Source organism: Lichenostomus cassidix, chromosome 2, assembly GCF_008360975.1.
Source record: "Lichenostomus cassidix isolate B80296 chromosome 2, HeHo_3.0, whole genome shotgun sequence".
Taxonomy (NCBI): domain Eukaryota; kingdom Metazoa; phylum Chordata; class Aves; order Passeriformes; family Meliphagidae; genus Lichenostomus; species Lichenostomus cassidix.
In genome coordinates, this window is record NC_139482.1 from 118228478 (window position 1) to 118243573 (window position 15096).

Sequence of the window (15096 nt, forward strand, 5' to 3'; positions counted from 1 at the left end):
TGCAAAGCCCAAACCTCAGAAATTACTTTTCCCCTCCCCATTTCTCTCCTTTGCCCTCTTTCCTCTTCACTTCTTAGTACTTTTTATTGGGGAAACAGTCTTTCTTTTTCTTAAAGAAAGAAGACTCCTGAAGAGCCTTGAAGTCTCCTGTCTTTCTCTTCTTAGCCCTGTTGTTGTCCATTACTCTGAAACATGCTGACATGGAGAACATCCATCTTCCAGACTCAGGAGCAAGGACAGGAAGGAGACTGAACAGCAGCTGTGAAATTTGCTTGTGCCTCACAACAAATCCTGGACTAGGAAGTGTCCATTTACAGGAGAGGAATAAATAACAGTAAAGCTGGTGCTCTGATAGTAATTATTTAGGATGTGTTACTACAGCTACTAACTGGGTCTTGGCCTTGTTCCACCACTATATAAAACTATCATTAGTTGCACTCACAGGAACTTAAACATTTCTAGACAAAATGGGTTAAACAACCTGTTTACATAAAATGGGTTGTTTACAACAAACCCATCAATTTTTAATGGTTTACAATTTTAGTTTTAAGGGGGCAATAGTTATTGCATCTTGCTTGTAGTCTGCTGGTCACGATGATACTGGTCTCAGAGCAAAGTTTTCTTGGGCTAGTAGAGAGGCTTTTGGAGATCTTTTGTCAAGTTGCCACCCTTTCAATTGGTTAATGGAGGCTAACACATGGGCAGGAGATATTGGTTAAACCTCGTCTTTCAGTTCCCAGATAATTTAGAATCTGAATGCTAGCCCCAACTCCATTAATACTGCAATCTGCAAAGGGGTGTTATTTTGGACCATCTTATTTACATTACTTCTGTTATCTAGTCTCCTTGAAGCACATGACCACTAAACTCAGACATATAATGGATAACGCAAAAATGTTTGCATAGTTTATGTCTTATTACAATTGGTTATGTACTTGGACAATCAGCACTGTACCACCAGTCCCAAGAGAGGACTATAATTCAGCAGTTCCTCTGAATGCCCTATGAACAGACATGCCCTCTACATCTATACACTGTCAACATGCCAGAGCTGAAGGAATCAAAATTTGCTGCATTTTGTGCTTTTTTTGGACTTTGAGATGAACAGTCTGAACACTGGATTTTTTTTGTTATTTTATGAGTTTTCTCAGGATATAATTTGGATCAATCTCCTCTTTGTTTTTTCAAAGCAATTTGATTTCAAATCCTTATTTTTCCATTATATTGCTGAGCTAGCTTTTTGCTTTCACTGAGAAGGATTGGAATAACCTCATATTGTCTCTCTGAACGTGACAGTTGACATCCTGAAATTATATATTTATATATGTCAAACCACAATTAAAACACACTATGTTGCACTTTAAAAGCTGATCTCATCATCTCCAGTTTAGCTCATTTTTCCCTCCCTTCACCCATGCCCCCATTCCAATGGAGTATTGAAACCAGGCTTTCTGGCTGCAGCCTTTGAAATCTGAATTTCATCAGTGATAGAGAACTGGAATGTCTGATTTGAAGCAGGAAAGATTTACTGCAATCAATGTTAGTGTGCACAAAGTCACGCCATCATGTTCTGCAAGTTACGCACTGCCTCTCTTTCCTCCAACCGCTCTACCTGACTTACACCTTACTGCAGAACAGTGTACTTGCAGTCCCATCTCAGACAAGGGTGGATTTTTTAAATGATTCGTTCAAATATGTAATAATTATGATCAAAGCATATTTCACAAATTGAAATTAATCACATTTTTAGTGTTGGCCCATGAACAATAAACAATTCCTTGTAGGGGGCTTTATTAGAGATCAGTGAAAGTTCAGAACTTACTTTGTCTTCGGTGCATTTTTGGGGGGTAATAAATGATTTCATACAGACTTTCTGGCTCTATGTGACCTTTCCTTTTGGCACAAGTTTACTTAAAAATAAAAAATGTAGAACAGACAGTAGCTGCATTTCATAAACCATTCCGTTATTTCAAGTTGATTTTTAATTCCATATCTAAATTGACAGAAAGAAAAACTTGGCAAGTGTGTTAGATCAATTATCTGTGATGCTTTTAATTTATAAAGGAGATTGTGAATTGCTACTAAGCATGAAAACATAATAGAAATTGGCAACTAAAAACCACATTTTCCTATAAACTGTACATGAAGTAAATAAAAAGTGTACAATCAGTCAATTAGAAAGCTTGTGGGAGTCTTCTGTTTCTTTCTGTAATATTGTATATGTACATGTAAAATTTAGACAACTGGGAGCAATTTGTTTAGGCAGATATCTGTTCAAAGGGCTTTTAAACATAGGGTTTATCTCACATACCATGAGTCTATCTGGTTCTGCTGTCACAAGGATTCTTATGACATTCTCATGGTGTAAAGATAAAATTAGGCTCCTTTCCTGAAATATGAGAAAGATTCTACAAAATGTCTGTTGCTCAAAATCGATACAGGAAGTAAATCAATTTACTGAGTAATAGATCTCTTCAGAAAGTGCCAAAAAAGCTGTGAATTACTTGAGGGATATGACCTTGCTGCCCTCTTATTGTCTCAGGGGATAATGAAAGGAGAGAGAGTTCATTTCATGTATGTCCCTTATGTAGATATTTATCATCAGTGCTTGATATAATCTTAAATTTTCCTTAAACACCTCCAAGATGAGTTTCTAGTGCTGGCCAAATATTCCAGATTTCCAACAAAATCTGGGAATTTTGTTCTCCCTTTTGTTCCAAGAAAAGGGATAACTTCTAAAAGTTTGAGAAAGAACATGCATGGCAGCTGTGAGGGAAGATGATCATTTCTTCATGGAGTAAGCACGTCAGGACAGAGCAAAATGCAGGGCACACTGGAGCAAAAAGTAGAATGAATTTATTTTCTTAAAATATCTTTTAGATGTCTCTTCAGCAATGTTTTTTGAGTAGGAAAATCAATAAGATGGGTCCTGCACAGCTCTTGGTGTGGCTGGATTTACTGTTTAGTGGGGCTGTTAGTGCAGTGAAGTCCCGGAAATTCCAAATGTTTTCAGGATATGCTCACAAACCAAATAGAAATGTGCTTATAGGCCATGTGGCTAGTCCAGGATCTCAGGGTTATTATAATTAAGCTTTGCCAAGACTTTTCACAGAGTATTCTGAAAGCTAGATTAAAGGCAGGAATCTGTTGGTTTCTACTAGTGGTGTGGACCCACCTTTACCAGAACTTCTGCTATGAACAGGCCTTTACCAGTGAATTTTTATGACTATTTTCTCTATCTTAGTAGAAATCTTGTTTTTTGGAGGAGTCCTGAGAATCTCTTTCCCTGTGCAGAAGTGGTAGTCCAGCCAGTTTGTGTTCCAGAGACCCTGTAAAATGAAAGGGTGAAGCCCCAGATTTATACTGGGAGACTTCGGAAGTAGAGGAATACATAGACTTAACATTTCTCTCCAGAACATTGAGCCATGAAGGTTAGGAGCAGATTCTTTAATTGGCTATTTGGTACTTTCAGTACATGCAGAGCTGAAACCCAGCTATGCTTGAGAGCTAGGGGCCTAATCAGCTGATTAGGCTGCTATCTTTTTGCAAATTTTCTGTTTTAATTTACATGTAATACAGTTTTCCCACTGCTGACACTGGAGGAAGTTTGCATATGCTGACACCCTTAAGCTATTAACTCTGTGTTTGACTCTAGGATCTATGAGGAAACTTTTCAGACCCTTTTCTGAATCTTTTGGGCTTTAGTGTATGTGCAATCTGCCATGGCAAGATCTACAAATTTAAAGGGTACATCACTTTTGAGAAGATTTTAAATTGTATTCAGAAACCAAGTTAGGAGATCTTTAGATGACTGCTCTTGTGGAATAAAAAGGTGTTCCTTTTGTGAAGACAGTATTGTAATTGTTTTGTTAGTTTTGACTTAATAATTGTAGTGAAATTCTCAAGAATGAGCTACTGGTTACTGAGCTTTAGTTATTTTATCTGAACATTAGCTGTGTTTTAACAGAACAGGGGTGCACTTGCTGTAAGACCTAATGCCTCTACTAGTTCACAACATGAAATTATTTCTGTTTATTTTCCTTCTAATTTATTTGAATTGTATAATCTGGGCTATTGCCTTTTGGTCTGTGTTTACTAACCTCAATGTGGTTCCTTCTGCTGCTTTAAATCACAGTGTCTTTAGCGGCAGATGCAATTCAAAACCATGTCTGGGTGTGTCTTAGTTCTTTTACTTTTTGTAGCTGCAAAGTATACCTGCTTAGGTCACAGAAGAAAGTCTGTTTAATCTGTTTCAGGGGGTTAATCTCAAAATACCACCTCTAGGATCCTCTTTTTAGTTTTTCAATGTCCTCTCCTTTCACTTTTTGTTGATAAGTCTATTGACTCCCATGGTGGACAAAACTTCTTCCCTGCACCACTTATCCTCTGCTGGGCTGTCCTGTGTCTGACCTTTGTCTTGGCTAAGCCAGCCTTGCTGCCAGCCTCAGTGGCCATCATCTGTTGTCTTTTACACGCATTTATGCATTCACAGGAATGCATCTGTGAAAACTCCATCCAGGCATCCATCTATTCTGTTTAAATCCCTGCTGCTCTGCTGCAATGCTCTTTACGAAGCAGACATCAGTAAATAATTGACTGTTTTTCTAAAGTCATCAGATAAACAAGCTTTCAATTCATATTTATGATCCATCTCAGCTTATTCTGGCTAAGGAGCTGCCTTACTTTACTTCACTGGCTGAAGTAGCCCATTGTACCCCTTACTCATTAATATTTATTTGGATAGCAGAGGGGAAGCTGACTGGGTGGTGCTTGCATAGCCTGACCCACTGGAAGGTACTAGGGAATGGCTGGGACACAGAGAAGGCCTAGAGGTCTCTCCAGGGAAAAAGTCTGGGGCTATGTGCAGAGCTTGCTACAATAAGAGGCCTTAACCTTATCCGAAAGACTTACATGTTTCTCCAATAGAGAAATAATGTAGTAGAAATAATAGCACCTTAATCTTAGCTCTCATATTTTTCTGAGCTTTGTGTTTGTAATACATTAACACAGGCAGGCATGGACAAGTACTTTTTTTCCACATTTTTCACTGTGAAAATTAATCTATGAGGGTTAATAAATTGATATTACGTATTTCTGAAGTACTCTGTAGTCGAGTAACAGAAATTCTTAATTATTTATGCAGGGACAAAATGGCAAAATGAAGGGCAAAGGCTGTGACTGAGGTAGTTGTGCATATGAGATACAAAGCAGGCTTGGATCATTCCTTGAAGACAAAGATATGCACAGCTCAGCTCACTTACCTCTGACACACAAGCCCAGGTGGACTTATTCTCCCAGTACGTATGCCTCTTATTAATGCTATTTAAAATTTTTGCTCCAAAGAACATGAAAATCTGCCCTTAAGCTAACGGTTTCACATTTATTTCCAATCTTATTTTTGGTTTTTTGGAAACATAGAAGAGAAATATCCCTCATTTCCCAGGTGGAGTAAAAGGGAACAATATAAACTTTGTATTTCAGTGTGAAAAATGTAAACACAGATGAACTGTACTTCAGAACTCATTTTGCCAAAGCTTTTCTTGGATGATTTCCATCAACATAGTTATTGTAATTATTTTCCAAATGTTACCCATGTGATTTTCATTTGCTGCATGTTTAATTCCCTACCTTAGATGGGGACACTCAGGTATGACTAAAGATGGCAGACACCTAAAAATTTGTAGGTTCAACCTGCATAATAGCCCCACAGTGGTCACATAATGCTCATGTGCTCTTATATGAACTACAACAAGAACTGGTTGAAATTCTATATGTGGATTCAGTGTTGTGTCCTTGGAAGCTAAAAAGCAGCTGTTATCTATGGCATGATACTTCAGGTATAAAATTAATATTTAAATTAATTATTTTTAATTTATTTCTGCTATTCCACATGTAAAAGCCGAAAGGTTCCTATCAAAATAGTTAAACTAAGTAATTGGAGGTCAAAGCAGTTGCAGTAAAATTGGGACTACTGTTGAATTAAGTTATTCTCATAATTTAGTTCTCTTATTTCTTCTACTCTAGACACCAGCCACAGATAAACATTGTGTCTCAAATACAGGCTAAGAGTCAAAACCTGTCATCTTAGACACTGATAAATCTGTCATAAGGGTGTAGCCAACAATAAAAATTTTGGAGATAAGACTCCTTTCACTTGCCTTTGTTCTATGGCTAAGTCACTTCAATGGATTTATTACTACCAGCAGTAAGATGCAGACTCTGCCCACTCTGCCAGATTCATCCTATGTGAATTTGGCCTTTCTTTCTCTTTCACTCCCTCTCTTAATTTAGAAATGTCTGGTTGGATCACAATGGTGTTGCCAGATTATCTGGGAGTTGGGGAAGCTGTAATGCTAACACCAAGGTGACTTTCTTGCAATCCTGACAGAACATTAAAAAACCCTAGAAAAAGTCCAGCCCCAAGAAAAATGTTAAATGCAAATCAACTCTGTCAATCCTAGGCTAGATCTCAAGATAGAGAACTATTTCCTCCTGCAATATTTGAACATTCTGGCATACATGTGGAGATCATGAAATTCCCTGAAAAATGTTCTGCACAGCACTTTTTTGTTTAATGAACCTTGAATTTGTGTCAGAATATCTCTTTTGTTTCATGTAATACAGCATAAATGCCCCATTTACTGAAGCAGAGGGTGGGAAACAGAAAAGCCAATGGATCATGACTGTTAAAAAGCAACTGCTTCCATAACTATCCCTACATCCCTTCCAGTGCAAGAGGCAGAGGGCAGCCTTGCATTTCTTTTTTTTCTATCCTCCTTGGCTTTGCTTTATGTTTTGATTCCAAATGTTATGAGACACAAGGTGAGTTATTCAAAACTATTTATTAGCTTGTTAAACTGAAATGCCTTTGCTCCTTTGCCAAGTTTTATAGGAACCCACAAAACATTGAAGTACCTCACAGGCAGTGCCCCACCTTTGCAGATGACATCAGTGCAACAGGACTTGATTTTTCAATATATCTTTAAAAAGATATTTCTAACAAGTACACATTCTTACATGTATTTTCTTTCACTTGAATCAGCCAACTTATATGAAGTCATGATTTATGTCTCCCAAAGGATCTTAAGAATTTAGAATCTATAAGCCTGATCCTAACTTCTTTACTCAGGCAAAATGCCTGGAATAAACCAGAGGATATAAAATGCTTCATATATCATTTGGCCATGAATTAAAAAACACCATTAAGAAAAGCATTTGCAGGTATCAAAGGTGAACTTTGCCTCATATCTAAAAGTGAAGGAGTACTAAGATACACTACAGCTCATTCCACAGATCCGACTTTCAGCAGTTTGCTTGATGGACTCTATCATATTTTCCATATGGACATGCAGTCCATCCCAGCACACACTGGTACACACATGGGTCTATCTTTATGAGCCTCCCAGCTCAAACCAGGTGAGTGAGCACTCCTGAGGAGACTCATCCTGCTCCCTATCAGTCCATGTTGCAGAGTGTTCTCCTCACACACAGGCTGCTCTTTGAGCTAAGCCAAGGCAGAAGATGTGCTTCAGGGGCTGAACCAATGCAGCCCCACTGCTCACAGCCATTTGTTCCACATGGCCAGACTAGAGCTCATCTGAACCAGCACCCACCCCATGCTCCCAAACACAGATACTTTGGAATTCAGGTCCTTGGCTCCGGCTGTTTCACTTTCTGGATCTGCTCATGTTGGGATGCACAACTCGCCGGGGTAGATACAGCCACATATCATGTTCCTCATGGTCCTAGTACAAAGCAGGCTGTAACTGCAGCCTCAGCAACTAACCCACGTCTGCTGCACATCTGTACAGTGAATAAGTCTGTGATAGGGTTTTTTGGGGGAGTTGTTTGGGTTTTTTTTAACTTCTCTCAGGGAATCTTAAATCTGGAGTTGTGGTTTTCTGTTACTGAATGTAATTTCACTGAAGAGATCTGTTGCATCTGTGTGCCCTGCTCAGTTGGTGTCTCAAGCTACCCCTATCTCAGTGTTTATAGACAAATTGTATGTTATTTGAAAATCTCCTACCTGGAAAACTGCTCCATTCTTACTGTGGCAAGATTTATTTCACTAAAACCAGCACAATTTAGCCTTGTCAGCCAATGTCAGTGACAAATGTCAAAGATCCCACAGTGGATGGAGCTGATTGAAATCCAGGCTGCCCTGCTAAGTTGGTATTCCCTCTGCCTTAGGCCACATTGAGTTGCCCAAATGTTTGAACAAGGGCAAATCTCCCCCATCAAAGGTTTGTCGTGGAGCTTATGCAAATGGATTACATTGATTTGTAGCTATTGGATATGGCTTGTAAAATTTAAGTAAAAAATCTGATCTGGTAACTATTTCAGAAAGCATTCATTCCATATTCATTGTGAACCACTACAGAATTGGGATTGTCCAAGTTAACAGACTGAATTGTGATACGGATCCTAAAAATGACCATCCTTTTAATCCATTCTATTCCGTAATTCACCTCTGTGTTGCCCCTTTTTCCTCTGAATAGAAAATTCACATGACACCATTACAAGTGAGCACTCCAAAAGGCAGAGAGAGGCCACTTCATGTACTGTTTTGGAAGTTCCCTAAAGTGAAAAATTATATTCTTGAGGATGAAGACTCCACAATGCCTTAAGGTACAGTACATTCTCTAAAAATGATGCCTAAGCATATTTTTTACTATCTGTAATACTTCCAGCATAGTAAGATTACAGACATGCTCATAAGGATTTGCTGGGAGCTATAACAGTCAAACCTTTCCATAAATTATCAGGACAAGAAAGCAGTCTTTTACTAGAAATTGATTTAACACTAACAAAATTGTGCTTATCTCAATGAGTTAATTTGGTGTTCAAGTGCATATCATATTCATTTCCTTGGGGCTTTAAATAGGATCTAAAAATACTTGTAATGGATATTTAAAGTGAATTGTCTCTCTCTCATGTCTGGAAATACTAGGTCTATGTCTGAATTAATGCAGCAGATATATAAATAAGTGAAATGGAAATTTCAATGGAAATTCAAAATGGACTTTTCAATATAGAAGCATTGATTGACGGCTTCTTTCATTAATGTATATCAAATAAAAGGCTATAAAATTAGAAGGTCATGAAGAAATGCTGACATCACTTACTATGATTATTTGCTGTCCTGGACACTTTTATTAATGTCTTAATGCTCAGTAGCTCTAAGCAACGTATCATTTTGCAAAATAAAAGACAATTGATCCAGTTATTTTTAATGGCTGTATGTTCCTTAACTGTATAATGGTGGTGCTTTTTTTTTTTACAGCAGAAAAGGATCTTCTTTAAAACTATTCAATATGTGTGATGAATTAAGATTTTAAAAGTAATTGAATACTTATTTAAGAATTAATCTAAAAGCCTTACAATTAACTAAAACATCAGCTTGGAGAAGGTGAGACAGGCCTGTTTTGGTTTGGTTTGGTTTTGTAATTGGGAATGACTTCTGAGCATGAAGTTTGCTCAGGTGATGATGGCAATACCTGAGTAATCAAAGTCAGCAATAAACAAGCCCTTCAGTCAGTAAGAAGGAAAAGCTCGTTTTATTGAAGGTATAGCATTCAGGTGAACACTAAAATCCTCAGTGTAAATGTGGGATACATTTAGCAATAGCATATACCAGATATTTCAAGCAAACTCTGTTTACAGATTATATTTACAATCTGATATACTTTTACAGTCTGGTGACAGGTTAAATTTAATTCTTATTCTAATTCTCACCACAACTCTCTCCAGTTCTTCTAAAAAGATTAACTTTACTGTATCTGTCAGAAACAGTACTGTTGTGAACAAATGCACACTGGTGACAATAAAGTCTCAATATTGCACAGAATTCACCAAAAAGAGAAGCTTTTTTTCCCTAAAAACAGAGATGATCTACAAGTGAACACCGGTAGCATGCACAGGGAATGTAGATGATAGCCACTGCTGAAGGACAGTGATGGTGTGTTTTAAATCCACTGTTCTGCAGAAAAAGTAAAATAATCTGACTTCTTAACATTATAATCTGTTTTTAGCCAAATGTTTTACTAAGCACAGCCAAATCTTGTTAATGCATGCTCCCTATATTTCTAGGAACATGCAAGCTATCTTGTACTTTGCGCCGCTGCTTTATTCTGTAACATTGTAGATCATGAATACAAAACTGTTAAGCAAATTAAACAGAATCCTGCTCAAAGCAAAATAGAGCTAAAGCCAAAACAACACTTAAATTGAAACATGGGGGAATATATACTAAAAACTTTCACCCTATGCTGTCAAAATAAAAATGGAACAGATTTCCCCCATATATAACACCTTACCACGTATTTCTGTTCTCCCTTCCACTCATTTGAACACTATGGTTTAGTACGTTGCAATACTGGTTATGTGTTTATTTAAAAAATTAAGAAATGTTTAGGAAATGACACAGTTTAGCCAGTGGCAAATAAGTGAAATTAAAAGTTGGCCTTCAGCCACTGAAAACAGAGACATGCTCCTAATGTGTTGACTCAAAGCTCATAACATTTCTGGCAAATGAAGCATGAAACATATTGTCAGATAAGTAAAGACTGTTACATCCAGAAAACTACTCTACAGGAATGCTGAGATTCCAAGTCAAGCACTGAGAGGTTAATGATTGCTGGGGTTCAACTGCCTAAGTAATATTAATTCAACCTACATGTACATGTTATGATGTTCTTTAATTACATGATAATTGCAATACCTATTAAGTGCACAGAATATAGTGAGGGCAAGATCCAACTGCTAGTCCAGCTCAGTCTGGAATCTTTCCATCCAGTCATTTGCTTTTCTTTCATTTGGCCAGATGCTTGGACCTTGCGGGGTTGCCTCGATGACATCCTTCTGGGAGGAGGTGGTAGGAGGCACACGTCTCTCCATGCAGCTGGGCTCAGAGCCAGAAGCCGTGGTGCCAACTTGAACTGCAAAAAGAAATCCCAAGGGCAGGAGCTAGTGCTACATCTACAGAGCTTTGCTCACCTGATTTATTGCATGAGTCTACTTCTAGGAGCAATTGATATGTTTTTACAGAAGCTGAAAGGTGTCAGTGAATAAAACAGAGGCTTTCAAGAAAAGAAAGGGCAATATTAGTACTACAAGAAACTGAAAAACACTCCGATATTGAATCGGCCCTTATCTCCATTTCTGTCACAGAATTCTTCATGCGAAGATGATAAAAAGCTTTTAATTAACTTTCTCACAGCTGCCTACTGCCAATCCCAGCACTAGCTGTAAGAAATGGAAAGAGAACTTATTCAGGAAAGTCATCCTTATTTGTTAAACATTATGATAGTACTAACAATAGGACTGAATTCAAAGATCAGGAATGTATATTTATGCTGTATTTAATCTGAGAAGAAGTATAGAACAGCGAGCCATGTAGTAGCTGTTGTCTGTTCGATAATCGCCCAAAGGAGGCTGTGCAGGAAATGGGCAATAGTGTCACTAGAGGCTGCCACAATGATCATGTGTAAAGAGTTGATTTGTAACAACCTTTATTCTGACTATTTTCACTCTTGCGAGGGATTCTTTGTTTTCATGTGTTCCATTATGCATGGTTTTCTTTAACATGGGAAGCTGAGGGAAGGAGCAGGGGAAGGAATGCCTCTCCACCGCTGCAGGGCCAACAAGACTGGAAACTTCAGAGCTCAGCAAAGACCTCAGCCCTCTGGGTTGTCCATGTTTGCAGTGGTTGGTTATTACCTAGTGTTAAGCCACACATTTTAGTAGTGGTTTTCACAGCAGTGTTTCATTGCACTACAGAGGGACCCAGGACTGCTGCTTTTCTTCCCAGATTTCTAAAGGGAGCAATTTCACCGCTTGCTATAGACATGCTTATTTCTGCTTCTCAGCCCTCTCCTGCTCCCTTCTACTTTCGTCCAGACCCTCAGCTTCTGACCTCTCTCAACACATGCATTTTGTTTCCTTGTCTCTCTTTCCCCTTGGATCAGATTCTTTCCTTTACTGCCAGGACACCAATGTGAATGGCATGCCTGATGGATAGAAACTAGTTTTCTGTCTTAGTTCTGGACTAACAGCATGACAAAACTACGCCATCGCTTGCAGCATTTCTCCCAGGGAAACATATGCATAGTTCCAGTATTCTCAGCCACAAGCATTTAAAATATCAGGATGCAGACCACAACAGATCATGAAACTGCCTTCTCAGTCATAAGACTGTGTAAAAAACCCCCCAAAACCAAACTCCTGTTGTTCTTTTTACTAGACTTTTTGGGTTTTATTTATTCTCAATTTTTTTTTAAGATTTCAATAGTGTAGTTATACTGTTTTCAGGCTTTTCATAGTAGTTAGTTGCGGAAACCTTCTTTTAAAATTATTGACAACTAAAACTTTCTTAAACTCATCAGGACTTCAGAAGTTGTCATTTTAAGAACATAAAGTGGTGCAAGAGGTTGGCTAGAACCTGGAGCATTGACAGCTCTGACCCTTGTCCAGCATGCAGGAGTTGTGTGGGGACAGGAAATGCTGAAGACCTGGAGGATCCTTGGAAAATTTAGCTTCCAGGCTTCAGCTGACTGTCTGGAGCATGTAGCAATGTGCTTTCCAGAGCTGCGTCCGTCAACATTGTAATTGACATAGATTTTTGTAGCCAGAAGCCTCCTGAGCACATTTGTGCCTCTGCTCCAAGCAGAATGGATAACAGACTTCCTTCATGAGGCAGCTGGAAGGATTTTTACATGGACAGCACCGTTTTAACCTTGATACTATTCCTGGAAATGGGTGAAGCATTTAAGATGACACTCTCTAGAATAACTCAGCCTGAAGTGAGCAAACAGCATGACATACTTCAGGGTGAACAATTGAAATATGGCAAACTTCTGAGCAACTCAAAATAAAATTACTGTAGGGAAAAAACTCAGCAATGACATGGTGTTACCATTTATGTTTAATGTGAGGTGAACTTGGGGATTCTAATTAATTTATTCCATATTCACTTTAAAGTTTGTTTCAACACTTAGCTGTGTTTTGATACAATGAGTCTATGTTTATATACTACAGTTATATTATTGGATCTAAATATCTAATTTTAATTATGCATCTAAAAGGATCTGTTCTTTCCTATTAATGGATGTTGTTTTTATTTTAAAACCCATCTGTAAATGTAATTTCAGGACATTTTCCTACTCTAAAATTCTGGATTATACAAAGATATCATTCTGATTAACAGTACTACTCAAAATCTCATTTTAATATATAACAATTGGAGACAAAGGTACAAGGAATAGCAATTATTTTTGCTTTTTGGCAGTTTTGGCTCCAAATTATGCCTCCACTTTGGAAAATCTCCTTTACTGATTGGGATTTGACAGCTTCAAGAATGGAGAAAATGGAGCAAGATATCTTTGATAAGCTTCAAATTTAAACTTCTTGACTGTTTTCTGCTGATTGTACACAGATCTGAATTTATTTGGTAATTAAATTTCTTCATCTATTATGGATATCACAGGTTCATTTATAATCCAATGTTCAAAAATGTTGGAATCTTTGAAATGATGATGGGCCAAACCCTACCCTATCACACTGGACTAAATCCAAAATAATTCTTTGAAAAAAATGAAATTTGAAGAAAAATACCTGAAATTGAGACTTACCCAAATGAACTCACTTCCAGATTCACATTAAGGAAAGGCTGACAGCTCAGTAAAGTATCTAGCTGTGAATGCAATTTAATGAACAAAACCATGGTTCAAATTAGGCAGTAGGAGGACTTAACAGATGACTGTTGTGGTGCTTGTGTCCCACTTCTATTACATGCCAAACATGACTTTCTTTTTCTGCTTCACCTCTGAATCTGTCCCAGATATAGAATACTTAAACCTTTGTGTTCTATAAACCTACAGTTAGAGCTCTCATAAACTGCGAAGAATTACATCAGTCTTCTACACACAACCCTTAAAGCTATTGAATGCCTACAGTATGCTGCACACAAGTGATAAAAGTCTGTATGTGTGACACTATGTCTGCTTGGTAGCGGAAAAGGAGAGAGAGATGCTGAAATACCCAATTCTACTATTAAATAATGACTTGCTTATGAGACTCGCTGACCTATTAAATACAAACATCTGGTTTAGGTGTTCAGGATCCAAATGAATTACCCACCAAAGACTAACCAGGCATATCAGACCTCAACTCACTCCCAACAACCAAATCACCCAATATTTCACTTGTGGAAAAAGTTAATGTTTTGTTAAAGTGGGGCTAGTCACATAAAAGTTTTTTCCAGTGCTGACAATAAGGCTTTATGATTTGTGTTACTGTACTCGTCAGCTGTATTCTGTTGTGTTTCTACTAAACTCACCAAAAAATTCAGATTTCTCATGACTTTTCTCAATCACACTGCGATCCCATCATGTCTGATAATTTTTGATAAGGTAGTGTTGGAACTGGGAAAGAACAAAACTCAGAACTATGGAGAAGGGCTCATTTATCTCTTGAATTTAAGATACACTTTTGTGTGAGTCAATATTAAACAAGAACTTTTACATGGTGTTGAAGGAGTTGTGATAAATGCTAGTGCCAAAGACTTTACTGATATTAATCTGAGACCTGACTACTCGTAATTGCTCCATTTTTATTACATTAATGGGCATGTGTCAGACTTGGTTCACCACTTACATGGCTTGTTGTGGCCATGCCACAGAAGCTTCAAAGTTGCTCTGTGACAGAACAGCTCAAATTTCTGTGCCTGATGATTGCTGAAGAGGAAGAATTATCTGTATGCCTCTCTTTACTCTTAACTTGTCTGATATCTATTCTCAACACACTACTTTGTTGCTGCTTTATGGATCACTGAGAGACAATTAGCCTTGCCTTTGGGAAGGCAGAAATCAGACCATTGGCTCTGTGTTGCAGAGAACAAAGAAGAAAGTGTGTGCCACTGCTGGGTGTTTGGCACTTGATGAAATGATGTTTTCTGAGAAGCCTGCATTGAGCCTGCCTCTCTGGCAGGGGGCAAAGCTGTGCCTGTGTGAAAACCAGGTGGCTGCAATTCCTGTCTAGCCAGGCTTAGGTCTCAATTATCCCATAAGGCTTCTGTGTCTCCTGTGGTCCTGGGTCCTT

At 38.1% G+C, this 15096-nt stretch overlaps 1 protein-coding gene across 1 annotated transcript in view; it reads left to right on the top strand.

Annotated features, from left to right (window-relative positions):
• Positions 1 to 11992, top strand: part of C2H8orf34 (chromosome 2 C8orf34 homolog) — a 179368-nt gene extending 167376 nt beyond the window's left edge. The window contains exons 14-15 of the transcript XR_014850140.1: positions 8499 to 8628; positions 10823 to 11992. The gene's annotated coding sequence lies outside the window, so the exon portion shown is untranslated. The remainder of the gene's footprint in view (positions 1 to 8498; positions 8629 to 10822) is intronic.
• The last annotated feature ends 3104 nt before the right edge of the window (positions 11993 to 15096 follow it).